This window comes from Scophthalmus maximus, chromosome 21, assembly GCF_022379125.1.
Source record: "Scophthalmus maximus strain ysfricsl-2021 chromosome 21, ASM2237912v1, whole genome shotgun sequence".
NCBI lineage: Eukaryota > Metazoa > Chordata > Actinopteri > Pleuronectiformes > Scophthalmidae > Scophthalmus > Scophthalmus maximus.
The window spans coordinates 2,941,321-2,963,830 of record NC_061535.1 but is presented as its reverse complement, the minus strand read 5'-3'; the positions used below and the strand labels follow the sequence as shown (position 1 = coordinate 2,963,830).

General features: G+C 42.1%; 1 long non-coding RNA gene across 1 annotated transcript in view; it reads left to right on the top strand.

Moving 5' to 3' along the window:
• Positions 1-148: 148 nt before the first annotated feature.
• The window catches only part of LOC124849756, a 34,935-nt gene continuing 12,573 nt past the window's right edge, over positions 149-22,510 (top strand). The window contains exons 1-2 of the long non-coding RNA XR_007030282.1: positions 149-332; positions 3,812-3,864. This is a non-coding gene — a long non-coding RNA (uncharacterized LOC124849756). The remainder of the gene's footprint in view (positions 333-3,811; positions 3,865-22,510) is intronic.

The window sequence follows — 22,510 nt, the reverse complement described above, 5'->3', positions numbered from 1 at the left end:
AATAGTAGATAGGAAGGACAATTCGACCTCAGCCCAGTATTGCTGGGTCTAGGCCGGGGTCACCACCACCAATCCCGATGTCCGTGGGCGGGGCTTGTCAATTAACCCACAGGTGTGTTGTATGTCGATGCGTTGCAATGCCGGAGGACGCCGTGAGCGGAATTTGTGGACTAACTTTGTGGACTCTAAATGTCCGCCGGTTGTTGAAGGAGGCGAGTGTTCAACTGGAGTTTGACCGACCAGTTTCGACATGAAGGAGCGCCGCTGGACGCACGTCGCCCGAAGGAGCTCTGCTCGCGGTGGAACAAACATTTGCCTTTAGCCAACTCCAGGTAAGCCCTTAGCAACCAACTAGCCTCTGCACTCTACCTCCTGTTTGTTTGTTTAATTTAATACAATGAAACACACACTTTTTGAGCTCCACAGCACTAAAGGTAGATGAAAACAGATTGTCTGACATGTAGCTGCAGCCTCGGACAGTTTGGCGAGAGAAAGAGTTCAGGTTTTTAACAGCTAGCAAAGGTGCTGTGGAGGTGGTTAGCCCACCCGTTGTCCTGGTAACTGTTGGCTTAGTAATGTTGCAGTCGGCTACATACACTGGACCATGGAGCAGGGACGCAGTTGATGCTAGGCTGATGCACATAGAGTAAAGATTAACATTTCTGGTTACTTATATTAGCAGAAGCTGCCCCTACTGATATGTTTATTATCTGTTGCTCTGATTTGTTGATTGGTCATAAAATGTGAGAACGTCCTGAAAACCTGAAAACATTGTATTTCTCCAGAGCAAATGGTGACACATTAATGGCTTATTTTCTCATCCCAACAGTAAAAAAACCAAACAATTAAAACATTAAGTGAGTATTTTATAAACAGTCAGTTTTTCAATTTAGTTGCAGTTTCCTTTTCTGTGGCTTGACAAGGTTTTTAATCTACAAATTGTTTCAGCTGATGTTAATACTTGATATATCTACGTGAGGAGTGCTGGAGATCATGTGTTGATTGACACAGACCATGACCCGCTCAGCTCTTTGTTTTCATTCTGTTTCAATGACTCTTTCAAATCAAATCAGAGCGTTCACGTGGAGTTTCATTCAGCAGCCTTACAGGCTGGTGATGGTACTGTACATGTATCCACCATGGAAGAATGGTTATCTCAGGCACTTTCTAGAGAGTAAGATAATAATGCCATGGGTGCATTTTGTAGATGACTCAGGAGGACGCAATTTATCATTTTTAACATTATTATTTTGGATTATTATTTTACAATCAAGATTGGGTGTTTGGGTAGACATGATGCCATGTTAGTTTAATATTTGGTTTCTTTGGCCTTGTTGAAATGTTCTGTTTTGATGAGGGAAAAGGTGATGGTAGCTTGGAACACAGTTGAACCACAGAACCAAATGTTCCTTTTTAAGACTTTTATGAAGGAAATGTGAAGATAAGGGCAATTGGTTTGATCTCAAGTGGGTAAATTTGGCTTTGGGGTCTTATATGATTAGATTAAATCATACTGATTCATGAATGAGCTTGCTCAGTCCCCATTGATTTGTCAGATGAGGATTTTAATTTGAGCCTCACCTGATGGATGCAAGTAATTTATGCTGATTAGAAATAAAGCATCATATTTTCCTTTATCGTCCCCCACCCATCTGAACAGAAGATTTTTCCAGAAGGGTATAAGGACAGCGGTTGATTAGTTGTAATGTGACCGCAGTACCCCACAGGCTCAAATTTATGTCCTCCATTTGAACTGTGGCTGCGTGTGCCGTATACATCAGGTTTGTTAATGAAATTTGTCGCCGGGAGGGAGTCGATGAGTGAGGTTTTTCAGTGCCTTGACACGTAATTGTGTGAAATCTAACCTTTCAAACTTCAAGTCAGCACTGCTTTAACTGTAATATTATTATTCCTCGCATCAAAAATTCAATATATGGTCTTTATTTATAGATTATCGCTCTCAGACGGTCCATAAGCTATTAGAAAGGATGAAATTGCCTGTTTTTATTTAATTATCGCTCTGTTGCTGTAAATGTTACAGAAACATGAATGAAAAACAATTTTTCACATGGCAGTGTCACCATATAGCAGAAGTACTGTACCTACTCTGTGTGTGTGTGTGTGTGTGTGTGTGTGTGTGTGTGTGTGTGTGTGTGTGTGTGTGTGTGTGTGTGTGTGTGTGTGTGTGTGTGTGTGTGTGTGTGTGTGTGTGTGTGTGTGTGTGTGTGTGTGTGTGTGTGTGTGTGTGTGTGTGTGTGTGTGTGTGTGTGTGTGTGTGTGTGTTAGTGGCAAAGTTCAGTGCTGTTCACTGCAGTAACGTGTGGAGCTGTATATGCTGCTGTTCTCTCCATCCTGTCTGCGAGTGTATGACTGACGGCTGTCAGAGTTGTCATGGCTTCCCGGGCTGCTGTGGGTGGGATGGAGGTGGTGGAGTAGAGGCTCAGACCGTGTCTGTCATTTCATTTCATTTTGGGCCTCTCTCTCTTTCTGACACGCATCCTCACCCCCGTATTGTCCATCAGCATCAGCAGATGACTGACAAAGAGACTGCGCAGCAACAGACAAGCCCTCATGAAGGCCATGCGTGTGCATCTTTGTGCTGTATGCAAGTGTTACACAGAAAAAACTGTCACGCCACCGCTTTGGGAGATCAGCATATCCTCACAGCACAACTGAGCCTGCTGCCTCCTCGCTGCACTCTCCCCTCTGCAGTCGCCGACTGACTGACTGACTGACTGACTCGACTTTGGCCATCAAAATGCTGTCTGCTTTCCAAAAGCTTGATTTCACAAATGGAAAAACAGCATCTGCTTTCCAACAGCTTAACATATGGCAACCATAGCTGCTCATATGAACTGAAGCAGGTAAGCAGGGGTAGGGGGTTGGCCCCTGGGGAACTTGAACAGAGGGCCTGACCCTCGGGACTGTGCTGGGCCACTCAGCAGTTAGGGCCACGCTGTCCTAAGCCAGATGAACCTGCATATGAAATGAGGCCACAGGACCATGAACATGAAGGAAACTAGAGGCTGTGAATGCGTGATATGGTAGTTAGAAAATGCTTATTGGAATTCATTTTTTTTTGTCTTGACCGCATTGTAATTTTCAGACAAGGCTGGTCTGCTCTTTCTGTATAGTTCTGTAGTTTGGCCTTGGATCTTTCTCCCAGCGCTGTTTTACATGTCATTAAGTTATGCTCTTTTTTCAGACTGCCTCGCTCTTCCCTCCCCTCCCCTCCCTCTGGTCTTGCTCTCCTGTTGGTGTTACCTGTGATCACAACATGATTGACTGTCCTTGTGGAGCCAGCAGCACCATTTACAGCCCTTTTGGTGTCAACACCTGCTCTAATTTCTGCCTCACTGATGTACCTCCCACACTTGCCCTGCATTTGTCCCTACTCAGGACGTGCACATCTATAATGCACTATTATACAGAGGGGGAAAATGTCCGCAGAAAAATTAGCTGGTAGCCCCAGAGTTTTAACCTTTTTATGTGAGTTGTGCTCTCTTTTAAACAAACATACACATGTACGCGCAAATACACACACACGAATTAGAGATCAGCTATCAGCAGGTTACATCATTACCAATATCCGCCTGTAGACAACCTAGAATACAGTGATGTGTAATGATTGCTAATTGCCTTGTTAGTATGAAAACAAAGCAGCGTTTTTTTCTCGTGCTGAAGGGCTAAATTACCAGGAAACAAACAAGTGGATTGGAACATGTGAATAAGGATGTTTTTACATGAGCATCTGTGGATACAGCTGCCGCTTACTCTGACCATCCTGCCTTCTCCTCTCTATTTCTCTCAGGCTCAAACAAACGGAGCCAAACAAGACAGCAGCCTCATGTTCCTGCTTTTTGGGTAAGTGTTACAATCTAAAGGCCCAGTTTTGTATGACACGTAGTTAATGTATTTTTCTGGCGAACGAAAGCCTTATACCCGTCTTCGTCGTCAGTGGCAAGTCTCTTCTGTTTTCACGTTTACATTTGAAACTGTGAACCAGCTAGCTAGTGAGCTAGCATATCCTCTTATGATGATAGTGATTAATAGTCTCGCTTGGCTCTTGTTTCCCAAATTTAGCAGAAGATTTAGCAGAAGCTGTCGTGCTGATGATGAAACACACCCTCTCTCACTTTTATTCCATCTCCTTCTTGCGCCTTCCCCTTCATCCCCTGAGAACTTTCTTTACCTCAGCACCCACCTGCATCTGCAGGAGCCAGAATGAGATTCAGGGGCCTTTTGTCCCAATCAGCTTTTCCTATCAGGCTAAATGCTCTCCGGAGACGGGGCTTATTACATGACATGAGCCTCGGAGTAGATAAATGGCCATCCATGTCACTAGCTGGACCCCACTCGTGGGGGTGGGAGAGTATGTGGCGGTGAGGAGACAGACAGCTTGGGGCCCAACAGTTGAAAGGGGCCAACAGTCTTATTGACGTTTTGATCAAAAACAGTTAGCACTGAATCAGTCTGTTTGCAAGCAGAGATTCAAGGAGACTTTTCATTGGTGCCTATTGAATATATGCAAGGATTGAAATACAGACCTTGCTGACATATAATTTACCTGCTGTCAGTCTGTATGGGCCTGTTTTGTTAAACACTCGCGCACGCAAATACAAGCACACACACACACACACACACACACACACACACATCCTTCCTTCACATCTTCTGTCACCCGTTTCAACCTCAGTTACATTTTATAAAATCGACATGTGCTTGTGAGCATTGGTTTGATTTACAAATTGTCTTTAATATATTTTAAATATATATTAAATATTTGCTGGTTCCAGGTACCAAATTTGAGATTTGTGATACAACAACAACAACAGTTAATTGAATGTGAATGGGTTTTAGTCTGTTGAAAGAAAACAAGACATTTGGGGATATCACCTCCGGCTGTTGGAAACCAAGCTAATTAATTGGTTGATCAAGAACCTGAAAGGCAGATGATTCATAATGAAAAAATAAGTGTTAGTCGCAGCCCTATTATCTTCCCATTTTAGGACAATTTACGTGAAGTCTGTTGCACCTCTGACCACATACACCACCACAGGTGAATGTGGCCTTTTGTTCTTGTGTCCACACCCGACTGTAATGCAGCTTTTTGTTACAGTTGATGGTGCATCACTGCTGCACTGGGTGTAGAACAGTGGGATGTTTTCTGACTGCACTGTAGTCCAAAGTGCCATTTGGTCAAAAGTATGGCTTTTGTGAAGAGCTTGACCAACATGTAAAACATATTCTCATGGGGTTAATTTAAGGTAATAGATATAGGCAGGATGTTAGTACACCAAATACTGTATGTAAAGATTCCCCCATTTAAAAAAAAAAATCTCATGCTATAGGTTATTTTAAAGTTAAGTAATTTTGTATGCAGGATTATAGCAAACTGGTGTTTGTCTGTGGATGATTGGATTGTGTGCATAATGAATGTGCAGTGTATGTGTATTTTTACTTTATATGCCGTATCACAGTATGAAATATGTATTATAACATCCTGGTGTGGCCTGAGCAGAGTCACTTCTGGTGCTTATAAATGTAACCTCAGTTTTGCTCTGCCACATCTGATTTCTTCCTCAGGATTAGAGTGTTTAGAGAATGTTACACACCAGGAATCTCAAACATCAGCATTTCTGGTAAATTATTCATTTTGCACCCTTTTATGCGAGTCACAGAAAGCAGCGAGCAATTTTCCACACACAGAACTACACGACTAATTGTTAAGCACACTCCACTGGGTTTTGAAGACATTGCCATGAACTTTTCATCAAATATTAACGCGTGGTACCAATGATTTCATGCAGTTCACTCATAACATCTCGCTTTTAGTGACACTGAAAAAAGCATGAAAAGTAATCATAAATTACAAAATGATAATGGGAGGAGGGACGGAGTGAAGAGGCTCTGCTCCCCGACCGGTCATAAGTTGATCATCTTAAGCTCCGAGCTGCAGGTAGGCGATGACAGCTGCTTAATTTGGTTTTGTCACCAGGGTGACTTAATCCTGTAACGGGCCCCAGTGACACCGGCCTCACAGACGGCTGAGAGATAGAACAGCACTCTGGTTGCCCGTTTACAGATGCAGCAATAGAAACCAAGGTCACTTTAATTAACTGCCAAATTACAATTTAAACGATAATACTAATCACTCACTTTTGCGGTAGCAAGAAGCTACTAGCTGTCATGTTAATTTAAGGCTACGGGGGAAAATGGACATTTCCACGTCTGCCTCACAGTAGGGTTCAAATCTGTGCTACGCTGTTTTCATTTTCTCCGTGTGCTGCCTCTTTCCCAAATCAAGAACTGGACGACCTAAGTGTTATCTACAGATTTTCTTTGCTTTGCTTTCTATCCTAACATCTCCTCCTCTGTTTGTTTTTGTTGATTTTCCTCTTCCATTGAATCTCTTTCCTCCTTTACCTTTGGCTGGAGACACAAAAGCATCTCATTGCCAGAGCTTTTCGCTTTGAAGTAATAAATGGCATTAAAATCCACATTCTCACATATTAAATTGTATTTTGGAATTTTTGCTCAAAACATCACTTAACCATTCAATTACTTTGAATAATGGAGTCTTAACCTTTCTGTTATTGTGGACTGTCATTGAGCCTAGTTGGACGCTGTAGAGATTAGGTAAGTTCCAGACCATGGGATATTTATTCAAGCCAACCTCCAGCCCATTACAGTTACTGCCCATCTGCCACTGCTGCCACTCGGAGCCCTCCTAAAGGTTACTCATTTACATATGGGGGCGGGGGGGGGGGGGGCGTCCACTGATAACAGAGCTTCAATCAATCAATGCTTTGTGATTAGTCCCATGTAAAATCTCAGCAGTTTGTTAAAACTCTGTCTTCTTGCCTCGTTGCCACTTTTCAAATGAGGCCCTGGAATGCCATGACAACTAACTGGAAACTACTGAATGGAAAAATTCATAATTTCTTAGATAAATTATGACGGGGCGCCTGAAATTGATTTATTATTGTGATCGTTGGCCATATGGCACAGACTGCTTCCCCCCTCCTAGCATTCAAAAATCTGCGATTACAGGGCTAGGTCAGCGCAACCTTTAGCATTGCAGAAATGAATCTCAGTCTAATCAGAGGCGAAGGACAACAGAGAATTTTACTTAAGCTGCATTCACAATTAAACAATGGAGGATTTACCCGCACAATCAGCCACAACATTAAAATGAGTAAGTGCTTTTAATGCTGTGGCAGATGGGTGTATACTGTATCTGCGGCCTGTTTTGAAAGAGTTCATTCTGAACCATCAGTAATGTGATTTAAAACTTATTTTGGCACCCTTGATTGACCAAGTCTAAAATACCCTGATCAACACAACAATAAAACCAGTTACTTTAATGTTGTGGCTGTTCGGTGTAAATGGAACTCAGATTCTGCATCCTGGTGAGTTTTTGGTTGTCGAGGGCAGACTTAATAAAAAGTGAACCGACAAGTTAGTTTGTCTCATCTCATCACAATTAGTAGTAATATCACAAGTTTTTCCTTTTGTCATGGACCCGTAGGTGTAAATATAAATGTTTCTTGAGTGTTGGTCTGATTTGTTTTAAGGTGTTCTGATCGATATTTTATTAAAATTTTGATGTTCAAAGTTAATTCTTGATGTTGGAAATAGTAGTTTATTTTATGGAGCTTCCATTTACATGATCTTCATCAGCAGATGGCGTGTGCGTGGCGTGGTGTTACGAGTTAAGCAAAGATGTTTGCAACTTTTGTTCTTGGTAACTTGGAGACAGTGGAATAATCTGTAATCACTGGCATATTATCACTTTTTAGGTCCATACAGCAAATGGTAGAAGTAGATATCCAAGATATTGAGCAATATTTGCATTAATAGCAAGTCATTTAAGTTCAATAATTGAACATTTTCTCCTGAAAGGCAAAACTTGTCTCGAGCTGTGAAATGCTTCACTATGTTCATCAGTTAGTCGCTAACTTACCTGCTGTTTGGCATTGGATGACATCATTCAGCAGGGGGGGTGAACAAAAATACTTCTCTGATAGAGCCTCAAGCCAAAACATGTTTAAGGTATCATGGATCAATCAGCTAAAAATAATATAACCCGGAAAACCCCAGTTCTTGGAAATATTTTGAAATTGGACTGACAACCATATTCATGTTCCTTTTCTTAGTCAGGTGATGAATCGACAAGTTAACATGATACTTAAATGAATTTAATTAATGAAATCATTTCTGGTCATGTTCTGTCAACATTTCATTAGTGGGTCCTCTGGAGTCCTTACCCCTCCTCCTTATCGCAAAAAGCAATTACACCAAGAGTTAGAGCTTTAAGAGGAAATATCCTATTTGTAATTATTTGCATGTTGCCTGCCAACATTCACATCAGCATCTCTTTCTCATAATAATTACCTAGGCCACCCATTGGCTCAGGGCAACGTTGTATTAGATTGTAATCTCCGACGCCTTTTCCTGACACAAACTTGATGTGTCACCGTGATTGGCGTGGAGGAGATGACATGACAGAGCTGGTTTTGGGGGACTGACAGATAGTTGGCAGGTTAAGGCTCCCCTGTTGGGTGCTGCGCTGCCTCAGGACAGTCACCTGTCAACTCAGGTGAAGGCTCATCATAGCTGATGACTGGGAAGAGCAGAGTAGATATAATGGGATGAGCAGACTGACACACATGTAGTGCAGGACTCCCTTTGTTTGTGGGCAAAGTAGTAGAGCTTGCTTCATTCAAATGTGCTTCCATGCTGAATAAAGTGTATAGAGTTTTAACACTGTGGTGGCATTCATGTTGGACACACTCAATTGATCTGAGTTTAACATTATATCAAATTGTTCATGAGTTGTTTGCCTAAGCCAAACAATTATTGTAGTAAATATTGCCTTGGTTTATAATTCAAATTCAAATATAGATGTTAACTTTTCATATGGTGTAAATTTAAATCTGTCCCCTGACTGTTGGCTAGTCGTTGCCTTCTCTAAGATGATAACATACAACTCATAATTTTTTTAGAGAAACAGGAAAATAATTTCCAACATTCATTGTTTCCCTCTTTTTCTCTTCCCTTCATTAGACATTATCCAAACATAACTTTGAAGTTGAAGACACTTGACACACAGTGAGCACATCTTTCCAGAGTTCATCAGTAAAAACAGCAGCTCGCAGAATCACGGTGTCTGCTTGTTTATATGGCTGAGGTTTTTATGAGTTGGGATCTGGGGTCACTGCGGTGTGGCGACCCAATCACTGTTGCCGTTTTTGTTTGAGTTTCCTCAAAAGACTGTCCTGCCAAGCACAGAGGGAGCATGTGTCCATCAAAGTCATGCTGATATTAGCCATGAGGGCTGAGGCCTGCTCAATAGATGTGAGGGTGCAACTGACTCATACAGAAGCTCAGGAATCAGCATGTCACTCTCAGCACAGCACACAGTGCATCAACACACACACACACACACACACACACACACACACTGACACACTGACACACTGACAGTGCGGAGAAACTTAAAGCAACTGGATCACATTTAGATGCAATATGGAACAGTAGATGATGAGCAGGACAAATATGCATCTAGATAGAACAACAGTGTCACTATTGTAGTTATGTAGTGATAATTTCAAAAGATTTCTTACATACTCATTATCTAGGGAACATTTATGGGCTTGTTGGTCTTAGGTCTAAAGTCACAATCAGCATTTTAAGAGAATCTTGTGTAATTTGATGAATTTTCTTTTTAAAACAGGATATTGGTGTTTGACATGAAGAAGCAGTTTAAAATGGAAAATGATTGATATCGTCTGAGGCATGAAAGGCAGTTATATTTCATTCAAAACAAGATGATTATATTACTTAAACCATAACTGGGAACTGCCAACAGATTTACACATTGAAGCTTGTCGACAATTATAAGGAAGTACTACCGCATGTGTGAAACAAGTTTTACAAAGCCTTTTGTGGCTCTACAGGGAGCTGCACCATCTGATAGATTGTGATGTCACTGAAGCCATGAAAAAGAAAACTTTTGGCCTGTATATTTAGGAAGAGGGGACGTTACCTATGTTGCCTCCTCCTTGTCTCTGCTGGAGGCTAGCAGCTAGAGGTCACATTTGCTGCTAATGATATACCCAAATCTCTGACCAAACAGTTGGATTGTGGGTAATATAGGTGCGAGGGTTGGACATTGTGTGCTGGTACTCCCAGTAGAATTGGGGGTGGGTCTTACTGAGAGCTTGTCTACTGTGCGCCCACCTACACCTGCTGGACGGACCAGCTGCCAATCAACCTGATTCCACATTCGTCTATTTTAATTTAAATGAGACCACAATTTACAAGTTGAACATCATGCTGTATTGAAGACGACTTGTAACTAAGGTTTTGAACCATAAACTCCTCAGGAAAAAGTTTACTGACGTTATAAATCAAGTGAGATGCAGAGTCATTTTCTCATAGACTTCTTTTTGCAACCAGCGAGTCGCCCTCTGCTGGTGATTCCAGAGAATACAGGCTTCAGGCACTTCCGCATTGGCTTTTTTTTTCTGGACCCGGTGACTACGTCCATTTTTCGAAATAGCCTATGCTTGGAACATTTCAGCTAACAGAGGTCTGAATAAAAGCACAGATTTGGACAATCACTACACCCGAACTTAAAATGTATACTCCCACATTTCACTTTGTTAAAACCTGACATGAAATCAAGTTATATCTATCTCCGTAGCCATATTTTCCGATAAAAAGAGCATTCATAGCATATTCTTAATTGTAATGGAATCATGAGTTGTAAATCCCAATGCTAAATTCGTTTTTACCAGGTGTCTGCTGTCCACCTTTTCTGTATGAGCAGGTCTCCACGTCTCCATGTCAAATCATCTGGTCAGTCCCTCAGGCCCCGAGCAACCATCAGCAAGGCCCGTCAGTTATGAGGTCTGATCTGTATTCATAACTTCTGTCAAAGCATCGCCATCCAGTCTGTTCCTTCCAGCCTCTGTGAGGAGCAGCCGCAATGCTCAGTAATCTGGATATAATCTCTCTAACCTGCTCAGATGATGCAGCTTCTTGGCCAGATACAGAGATCTATTACTGCCTGGCCTAACTGTTGTCAACGTATCCTCAAAGGTCCAGAGTCACGCTTTACACGTCACCTCGGACCCTCACTCATCTAATTATTTTAACTCATGAATTGTTGTTGGTTTCATTGTGAAAGGTAAAATTTTGGAGGCAGTAAAATTGGAATGCTGTTTGCAACTACTCACAAAAAATGTAAGAGCTAATTTTTACTAGTACTCAGAGCCTTTTCAAGTATTTTTGTCTTTGCAGCCCCTGGTAAAACAATAATATATGCAGCAATAACTAAATACAGCAGTAATCAAAGGTAATTGCGTAGTAATTACAGAATGGTCCCTGGATCACTTTGCGTGAAGCTTGTTTTCATCTTGTCTCTGTCATTCCACAGTGCCGCAGGTGATTTTCCAGTCCTATACTGTTCGGGGGCGAACTTCAAACAGAACATCTGCATTGTTAATATTGTGACGGGCATTGTCTTTATTGGGAGATTGGTCTTTGTCTAACTTCTGCAGGAAGCCCTTGGTAAATTTGAGTAAACCCAGCCACAGGAAATGACGGCTCCCACTAGCAAAGTGCACATCAAGGTGCTGCCCACATTATACCTTTCTCTCTGAGGGGTGGATTTAATCAGTTTGCGGGCGAGAAAACCTCTCGTTAATTACTGGGACCTCCATGAGAGGGTGGAATTCAACACGGCAAAGCCTTGCAGATGTAGAACTTCAAAACAATAGTGGTCATCAGTGTTTGCCTCAAGGATACTGAGTATTTATTTGATGTTTTATTTAGCATGTTGTTTTCCCGATTGCAGGTCCTACTGGGGGCATCTTAATTCTCTAAATGACTTTTTAAATAGTGCCCCTGCTCTGTATGACCCTGCTGAGTGACAGGCCATTCTAATCCATTTTCACGAGGGGAAACAGCCTTTATTGCATCCTCTGGTTTGTTTTGCCCTAGCCCACAGCATACGGCATTTAACACTCCCATAATTAAGTGGCTGAAGCCAAAGTGCTCTGCCCAATCTGAGGCCATTGGCTGGTGCTGATTGACAGATGAGCAGAGGGACAGTTGATGTCCCTTTAACATTATAAATTTTCTTTTTTTTTAATGTACACATTTTATTATGACAGCTGTGAATAGATCTGGAATAGTAAAAGAAATGTAGAATGATTTTTTTTTTAAATTTAGTAATTTCATTGTATTTGTTGGATCAACGGTTTACTTTTCATCAAACAGCAAAATCAATGTATTTAAAGAAGATAAGCTCTCAAACGCAAAATTACTTGCGATATTAGGGAGTTTTGACAGTGTCCCTGCTTGCCGTTTATCCTGTTCTCTTCTAGCCAACTGGGTGAAGGATACTCTGCCTGTTTCCCCACCCAAACTCTAGGTCCCATCTGCTCTGAGAACGGCACAACATTTGTCAAAGTAGACTGGATAATGGCTTTGGCATCCTTATTATAATCTCAGCATAATCTTCATTTGTCCACTTTTGGCATTGGGACACTTCTGGGTTTGGGAAATCGGTCAGAACTCTTAAGTGTCCTCATTTCTTTTTCATTAGCTCAAATCATGAAAGCTCATTTTAACTCCAATTTAAAACGCGATGGTTGTGTGTGTTTTTTTTCAGAGGCACACAGCAGCGGTTGTTTTCAATCCTTCTGTGATTAGCCTAAATACATTTCCCCCAAATTAAAATGGTCGTAGAAATAAAACCTTATTAGTCTGTGAGTCGGATTACACTTAATATGTTGGGGTTGTGTGTTTGTACCGATTATTCTCTCTGACATCCAGTGCTTCTAGTGTAACATTATGATATTAGAGTCAAAATCATTATTACCAGAAGAGAGTGCGATGGTCATAGACCCTTCTTGAATAATATTTCAGCTCTCATTGAATAATAATATCAGTAGATAAAAAGAAGAATACAAAGTAAACAGAGATAAACAGACATCATTTTCGACTTTCTGCATGTAAAGACAGTAGAGGGACAAACTTCATATCATGTCTCTCCAATCTCCATTAAGGTTGTGGCTCTCTGTTGACTACTGCTCCCCCTGTATGTGGGTCACACACACATCGTTCCCAGCTGTGCAGCCCAGTCAGCTGTGCCTTTTGCCATGCCCGCCAACATCTGCTCCACAAAAACAATATCCAGCTTTTAGCACTCAAATGGAGGTTACACCATATGCCAGCAAGCCACTTAGTTTCTGCCAGGGGAGCTGGGGCCTGGCCGCACTCGTAGAGGTAACAATGAAGGAGAACGACACTGTGATGTGAAGGAGAGCTCATCTTTCTTCCTCCTTTATAAAAAAAAGAAAAGAAAAAAAGAAATTCCTTCTGTACTTAACTCGTAGCTCTCATCTTCCTTCCTTGCTCAATATTTTCATTTGATCTTATCCTTACGTTTGTGTGTGCGTGTGTGTGTGTGTAAACCCTTTTCTCTGTGGTTCTCTTTGCAGCTCCTCACTCAGGCCATCGCTGTGTGCCAGTGTGCATCTGCTCAAGGTGCTTTGGCAGCATCCCCTTTTGAATATTAATGCACCACCTAAACAACAGTTTGCCTACAAGGTCTGCCTGCCACAAGGTCTGGTGAAGTGCATGTGTTTTGCGTGTACACACTAATGTTTGAGGATCATTTTTGTAATGGAGCAATACTTGGTAAATACCGTTGCAGAAGAGTGGAATCATTAGTTGACAAGACTCTGAACTCGTTCCAATTCTTTCTTTTAACTTTTCCTTTTAGAGAACTAACTTATGGATTGCATGAAATGCCATTTGTCCATTTAAGACTAATTAAGATTGCAGATCTGGATAGTATGGGCTGAAGTGCTGCTCACTCTGCTAAGAGGTGATAATGGATTTTTAATTTAATATGGGAACCAAAGGTCCCAAAATGGAGCTTACAACTAACCAAGCAGTAGCCATTTGGTGTCTGTACAGACAAGGTCCATTATTGTCTCTCCGGCCTCAAGTCTCGTCACTTCCTGAGGTCCGGCTGTTTTTCGGTCCCTGCAGCTGCCATGACAGCTTCTTGTTAATAAGAAAAGGGTGCAGTGGAAAAAAGAAATGACTTAGAGACAAAATGTAGGATAAAAGCATGAAATTATTATTTCTAAGGTGTTGCTTTGACAGTGACTTGACATTTAAATCTTTTTTTACTTCTACTATTATACCATAATGTAAATCAGTTAGTGTAATGATCTATGTTTCTTTATGTTTTCACACACTACACTATAAGGTGCATTGCCCGCGATTATCTTATTTCTCTGGTGCAAGCACATTGTTCAGTGTTGGGGGGTGGGAGAGGAGGGGGAGACTGGCAGAGCCAAACGCTCAGGGGGTGGATCCACTGAGGAGCTCTGGGACAGCAGGTCGGGGCTGCCTTCTGCAGGTCACGGTTTTACTTGTGGGTATTAATTTGGGAGGGACCAGCACGCGGCAGCTGTGTGTGAGCGTGTGCGATGGCCATGGTGAGAGTTGCTGGAGGAGCCGGTAAGCAGTGAGAAATCACCTTGACAGGGTCTGTACTGTATATCATCCTCGGAGCTGATGCCACTCATGAATGCTGATGAGAGTCTACAGGGAGTTTAATTACTTTCTCCTAAGATGCTATTGGTGTTTGTGGTTTGAACCTTGCAGTAGCAGCCTGTTTATCACAGTTAGTTGTCGTTAAAAAAAGATGGATAATTCTTTTTCTTCTTTTTGATAGAAAACAAATTTGGGTCTCATTTAGATACCAGATGGTTGAGGTTAAAATTACAACACCACCACTAAAAATGTAACCAAAAAGGCTATGCTGGCAACAGCAATATGATTTTACTGCTGAAAAATGATATTAACAACACATTGTGAATTATTTTCCAAGTTGTTTATACCCACCTTTAGCTTGTATTTAAAAAAAAAATCAGATTGCTATTTTTTGTCCAGTTTCACACATTTGTTACATTTATGTGATCGAATCGCATCCGTCTTGGAGTCACTGCTTGTGTCGCAGAAATGCCAGCACTTTTGGCAACGGCAGCAGATTTCTGTCAGCATCTATCTTTAAACACCTCCCACATCATGTTCTGAGGAAGTGATTCCTGTCCGCTGCCAAAGGGGTTGCAGTCCAACAACAAACGGCACTGGATACTGGGCCGGAGTGGAATGGGAAGGGGGAGGGAGGGGTCCTCTCATTCACTGACTGTGCACAGCAGACAAGTAATAAAACTAATCTTGAAGAGCTCCTTGCTTCAGAAAATGTAATGACTCGCAGCAGTGATGAGGGGAAGTTGTGACGCCATATTGATTGTATGCACTTCCTTGGACAGTCAGAGGAGGGCAGTGCTTAAGTGGGAACCAAGCAGGAGCTGTCAGGGTAGAGTCAGCTTCATACTTGTGTGTGTGATACTGCACCGGGCGAAGGTGTTGTGTGTATCCTTGTTTATATTCTGGGAACTATGTGGGACACGAATGCGCAGTTTGATATTATCTGCAGTGTGTAACATGCTTTTGGGTGTCTCTGTTGTGCTATACATTACAGTAAGTAACATGGACAAACTAGCACAGAAATTATGCTAATGATGACAATCATTATGTTAATTTGACTTTACCAGTCCAGTGCAATGATGCTGAGCTCACATGATTATTAATATAATCACAACATTTTAGTTCACAGAATGGTAAAGATATGCTTGCAGTCTTTATATGAATTGTCTGTGACACCAAAAAAAATACATGCCAAAATCAGAAATACATTTTGGGGGGTTAATGGTGTTGGTTATTTTTCTTTACATTTTACTTATTCGAATTCACAAATTTATTTTACAAGGTAAATCAAAATTCAGTATCTTTAAACTGTTGCTGCTAATTCTAATTGGGGTTTAGATATATTCAGATGTTGTAGCAAACGCCTCTGATGAAATTAGAGCTTGACACGATGTCTCCATCAAATTTAAGGTAGGGAGTAAGTGGCTTTTATCTCCGCTCGCTCCGCGACTTCCCTTTGAGACAACTTTTTAAGGCCATTGCATGACTGCTCCGAACAAGAGTGAGACCTCAACAAATTTGTTCAGTCAGCAACCACATCTGGGTGTGATGCATCATGAAGACCTGTCAGAAAACTCTGATCCTGATCACTGGGAAAAGTGTAGACAAGGATGTAATATTGAACGTCCAGATGGTTTGCAGGCAGAGACAGACGTGCGGTGGCTCGGTGTTATCTTTAATTTATATCTGCTCAGCTGTTCCCCCCACATTGTTAGGCCCTGTCTCTGGGCAATGGGAGATGTGCAACTCATTTAATATGGGGGAACAAACAAACTAAGTTTAGTCAGTGTCATTTTGGCCGGCACTCCAGCTAATCTGTGTGAACAGTATTGTGTATGATATAGTGCAACATGGTGAATGCTTTCACTTACAATTGGAAATTACTTTTTGGGGTGTGTTGCCAAGAGCTTGATGATGATGCTCAGAAGCCCAGTATGGTTCACGCCTCAGTGGTTCAAAGCAACTGCTAAGCTCTTTTTAATGATATGACATACACTGTTGTGCTCGACTTAGTCTCATATACCTGTTTGTCTTGTTTCAGCACTTCTTGCTTATGAAGTTGAGTAAATCTTAAAAAAAGAAAGAAAAAGATTTATGTCTTTAGGTAGACTGAGATTGAAAGACATTCTTCACAATGGCGTAGAGCGCGTATCTACTGCAGTTTCCGGTATATTGTAGTTATAACTTTAAATGACAGGACTTAAGGAATGAGAAATAGTTACACATACCCTGCACAGAGTCATCCTGGGCAGAGGAGCCAGAGTCAAGTGCTCCCTTACCTTTTGCACTGGTTTAATCATATGAGTCTTTCAGAGAGTACATGTGACAAATGATTCAAAGGTTGGATAAACTCATGAACTGTCCATTATAGTGCAGGTGTGTGTGTGTGTGTGTGGGGGGTGGTGGTGTGTGGGTGTGTGTGGGTGTGTGTGAGACACTTTGACTGATATGACAGTCCCCGCAACAGAACAGCACATAGATGCATATACAAATGCATTCCAGCTGCAGGTTGTATGCAGATAATTAATTCCATAATTGAATTGTGAATGATGTTATTCGTGAAGAATATTGATATGGTATTTTTATTTGGTTATTTTGGAGTGAAGTACACAGTCTCAATGCCAATATCGATCAGATGTTGAGATGATGAACTTTCTCCCCTCGGAGGATAGTTTGCTTCCAAAAATTCAATGCATCTACTTTTCAGAAGCGACTGACAAATGTATGTTAATGTGTTGGCAGGATTTTAAAAGTGAAATGAGGCAGCCCATCTTTTCAGATCAGTCATGTGTCACAAAGCCAGAGCCTCGGCTCTTTACACTCTCCTCCATGGGACTGGGATGACCTCAATAATTAAGGGACAATTTTAAAATGCATTTCTAATTTTCTACCAGACTGAAAAGCTTTATTATAGAATGGCTGACAAAAACCCTCCCCTTGAATGGGGGTGACTCCTGGGCTTCCACTAAACTGGTCATGAATGCACAAACCATCTGTTTTTCTGGCCGTTTGTCAGTGTGAGCGTGGCGGAGGCAGCTGTCTGAGTGGCCTCGGTTTGAATGATGGAGCACACAACCTTTGTTTAGCTCGGCAGTGGCTTTGTGAGCTCTGGCTCGTCCCGCTCATGCTGCCCTGCGCGGAAATAAGGCAGGAGACGGTTTCTGTTGTCGGCTCACCAGTCACCTCCGAGTTGCCAGAAACGGCAGAGTCACAGCGGCAAGAGATGGGGTTTGAAGACAGCTTGAGGAAATGAAATGAACGAAGAGAATGAACGAAAGGGAAAGAAAAATGAGCAAATGGACAGGAGGGATGTGGGGAGAGAGTTAAAGAGAGGGGAAGGTGTACGGCCGGTGAGTGCATTGTGTTGGTGAATGAGGATCTGGGACATTGTGTGCAGGCCAATCTGTAGCTCAGTGGGTGAGGTTGTCAGGAGCCAGAGCCAAGGATGAGGGCCAGAGGGCCAGGAGAGAGAGGTGAGAGTAGCCAGTGGGGCTGAGATACTGCAGTAGGGGAAAGGAGCGCTGAAAAATACGAGAGCAGAGAGAGGAAACATCGGCTGGTTGAGTTAAAAAAGAGTAGAAAAATGTAGATTAATTTAGAATTCATATTTTTGACCAAGTGTGGAGTCATTTTGGTTAGATGAGCCTGTCAAAGTTTATAAAACTCAAGAGTTATGTGGGCCAGTTTTCAAAGAGGGCCTCCAGGTTATTACACACTTCAAACATAATTTCCGAGCCACAATATGCCTTTATTTTTCCAAAATTATATGCCAGCACCGGGTAAGCCCAGCATATGGAAGGATAATTTAATGTTTATCATGAACTGTGTGCACCATAGTGCTCTCTCTGTGTTTTGGGGTTTATTAAGGTTATGTCCTCAGACAGTTTCACCCCCTGTGCCCTGATGGGCTTTAGGGTCACCGTGGACAGCATGACCTAAATGCATACATTTGCGTGGCTGATGCACTTGACCGGAACAGAGAGGCTGTGATTTCTTTTCTTTTCTTCATCCCATGTGGGTGAGTAGATGGTGTGCAGTGTGTGTGTCTTATATCACCTGACACGAGAACAACATATGTCAGTAATACAATATCATTAGCATAAAAGTTTTTGTGTCAAGATAGAAATGACAATCAGAAGCATTAAGCCACGCCGAGTTGGATAATTCTAGAGACATTTTTTTGTGATATTCTACCAAACTTGTTGTGAAACTTGTGGCGATTTTCAATGACAGAGGTTGCCCGAAGGCTCCAAAGAAGATTTTGGCCTGCTCCTCTCGTGTGGGATTGTAGCGCAGCGCTGCTGAATAGACGAGGAGCTGACGGGGTCTGTTCTTTGTGCCACAATGGCAAGCTTCTCTCACATGCTTTGCCGTTTGGTCCCAGGCTCCTTCGGTCTGTTCTGCAAAGAAAGCGTCTTTTCTTGCTATGATTGGTTTAGCGAAGTGGCACGCATTATCCTTTGAAGTTTGCTGTTATTTTTAACAGCAGATATTTAGTTGGGAATGCTCCGGGTATATGTTTAGAAGAAGTTTAATTTTTGCAAACAAACCGTATGCTGATATGATTTAAGAAAATCCCTTAGCATTGGAATTCCTCCACTGTTGTGTACGTTACACTTCACTTGGTTGTGAGTGTGCAAATATAGTTAAAAAACATTCATTTCATTGCTCCCATTGCATCCCATTTCCTTGCAATAGCCCAGCAATGTGGGCTGGTGGAGCTCATGGTGGCAAAGAAGAGCATATCATAAAGCAGTTGTGTTCTCTCACACGGCAGTCTGAGCATGCCGTTTTTCTGTAGCCCCGGGGCAGGCGAGCACCCAGCGCTCGCGCTGCCCATGCCCAGCCCCTCCCCATCTGTGTGTCACGAGTCAGATCTCGTTAGGCATGACGGCTCTCTGATGTGGACAAATTGTCACTGAGGGGGGACCTGGAGTCTGAGAGACACAGCTTTGGCTACTTGGAGGGGAGAACGTGTAGGGGGAAATGCATGTTCAGAGGAGGCCCCTGGAGATGGTGGAGGGGCAATTCTGAAGCCTGCTGCTGTCTGCGAGGTGTTTAAGTATCTCTGGGCTTTCGTCCAGCTCCTCTGTGGTCTCGCGTGGTAACCGGTCTGTCTGGGTGCTGACAGTGAGCCGGACGCGTAGTTAGGTGTTAGTTGCATTCTCTGTAAAACACATTAATATTCGCAAATCCCACTTTGGGCCCTTTCAGAGTTATTTAGAATAAATGTGTTAATTCTTAAAAAAATCAAAACATTGCCCTTTTTATTCAATTACACCACTCCAACAAACAAAATAAACCCTTTTCTCTTTCAAATTAGATGCTTGACTTGTATCAGGTGCATGTTCAAGTTTCAATTGTGTGGAAGGAAGCCTCAAATGGACTGCCAAGCACTCATTCATTAGCTCACACTTTATCTCCTCACCTCGCAGGCCCACAATAGACAGTGTGGCGACAGAATGGCCCCTCTTTCAATGGTTAACGGGCCAAGGGAGGCCAAGCATCGACACCCGGCTTTGAGAGGAGGCCGTAGAAGCATATGGAGCTCTAAATAAAATTCAGATCAAGCTCAATGATAGCTGAAGTCTGCTTTGTGTTTGGACTGCGTTGTGAAAAAAAGGGGCGGAGTAGAAAGTTGGATCCCCATAATAAGATCGTGAAGCATGAGCAAATGAATGTATGGCCCAGTAATGCGCCATGCTTTTGAGTCTGGGGCGGGGGAAATTGCAGCCGCCGTGTTATTGTCCGGGACAAACTCTTAAAACTCTGCTCTTTAACGGCCGTCTTCAATGAAACCTCATCATCTGCCCAGAGTTCTGCTCCTAATCAATGACTCTGACAGGCGACAGATTTTTCATGCTTGGGGTCTTTTGTCAGAGGCTAATGACCTGAAAGGGCTTGGATGGTAGGGCAATGAACAAGATGTTTAAAGCTAATAAATAAACCCCTCTAAAAGCAGCGTGTGTGTGTGTGTGCGTGTGTGTTTCTATTGCAGCAGAAGGAGAGTGGGGGGATTTTTCTCTTTTCCTTTTTTCCCTCCCTCTTTTTTTCACACTTGCAGAATCTGCGGCCTTTGAAGGACTTGTGAAGCCGAAGGCGTCCCGTTGCTCAATCAAACAGATTAAGTCAGTCAGACAAGCAGCGATCTGTCCCATTCAATAAAGTTACTTTTGTCATGCTGGATCTCAGAGGGTCTCATATATGCATAACACCAGGCCTGGACATGTCACTGTGTTATCACACTTTGGCTGGATTTTAGTTTTGTGTATTTCATCTTCTATTTTTGTTTGTTTTTTTGCAAACTAGAAATTTCTTAGGTGCATTTTTGTTTGGAAAAAAAATATATCTCATCAATAAGACATTTTATCACGTCACTGCTGTCTTTCTTCAAATTAAGATTAAACTGAATGATCAGACCTTTTCTCTTAACCCCCTGTTACACGAGAAGGTGTATGTAGTAATTCTAAAGAACGGGGGACCCAGTAATGAGGACATCTGTTTTCATATGGTCCTTGACACCTAGCACCAGAAATTTTATGTCATCCTGGTGCATGGCTGGCAGACAGCATGGCATCCTGTGATTGGTTCTGACAAGCCAGTGACAGCTCTGGAGGTGAGGAGGGTGCATGACAAAGGGCAAGCAGAGGGATCAGGAGGACTCGTGCTAGGCTATAGGTCTGTTCGTCTGCCCCCCCCCATTGCACTCTCATATCAACACTCACCCTCAAAATAATACCAATCAGAACTGTAGACATGTCTTCCTCAGCTGTGGCATTTTATACAGCGAAAAACAGCACATTTATGCGGCTTCAAATTATACGCCATGGCGAATTATTCTTACCAAACTAATTGTGTTAGTAGTTGAAGGAGCATGCTACTGAATGTTTTGAGGCTGATGCAGTCAGTCATTTTGGTAAATGTGGCAGCCACTGTGGTTTAGGCCTTGTGTTGTGTGCGGATCTCTGATTTAAAGATGGCCAGCTGCCATTATGAAAATCAGGGGTTGCTATGGTTCTGCACACAGCTGAGCGCTGTTGGAGCCAACAAAGCCTCCTTGACTTTGAGCGTACAACAGATTTTTCGCATATCCCTTTTATCAATTTCTCCTCTCCAGTACATACATGGGAATCTCTGTTTTATAGAAGCGGCATTTATCTCAGCTGCTAATGTTAAAAGAAGCACCCCGTTTAACACACTGACGTTTTATTGTAGGGGCTGACGACTACATCAGTATTTTGTGTCTGTGTTGGTCTTACCAGGCAAATTGGATGGCTGTTTTCTCCTCATGCGGCCAGTCTCCAGTGTGACCTTGCATTAGTGCACATGCTCACAGCAGGGTCACTGGTTCAGGGCATGATCTGTCAGCCTTTGTTTATGAAAGGCAGACAGCACAAGCCTGTAAGATAACATATTTCATGCAATTAGCGGTCTTCTGTTCTGCGTTAAAGCTTCTCCACAAACAAGTGTAGGTTATGTCTGCTCTACACTGTATATTCATATATTTGTTCATGAAACAACAGCATTGTCTTGTCTGACAAACATGTCTGTTTGCTCTGATTTACTTTTTAAAGATAATTATATCTTCCATGAAATTTATACAAACTTCAGAATAAACAAGAAATGCTCCCCACCAAAAAAGGTGATTGTATGTACATAGGCCTTCTCATTAGGGTTGCATCTAATGATTACTGTGATTACCAGCTAATTATTTGTTATGTCAAATCACAAACCATGCCCATTACAAGATTCCAGTGTCTCCAGATTTCCAGTTAACTATCATAGAAGATGAAGGAAACATACAAATATTCACACTTTTCTTTGCAATTTTTATTTTAAAAATCACCCAAGCCATTATTTAATTAAGTAGTAGGTGCTACTTCTTAAAAAAGTAGTTGCAGATTCTGATGATGGATTGATCAGT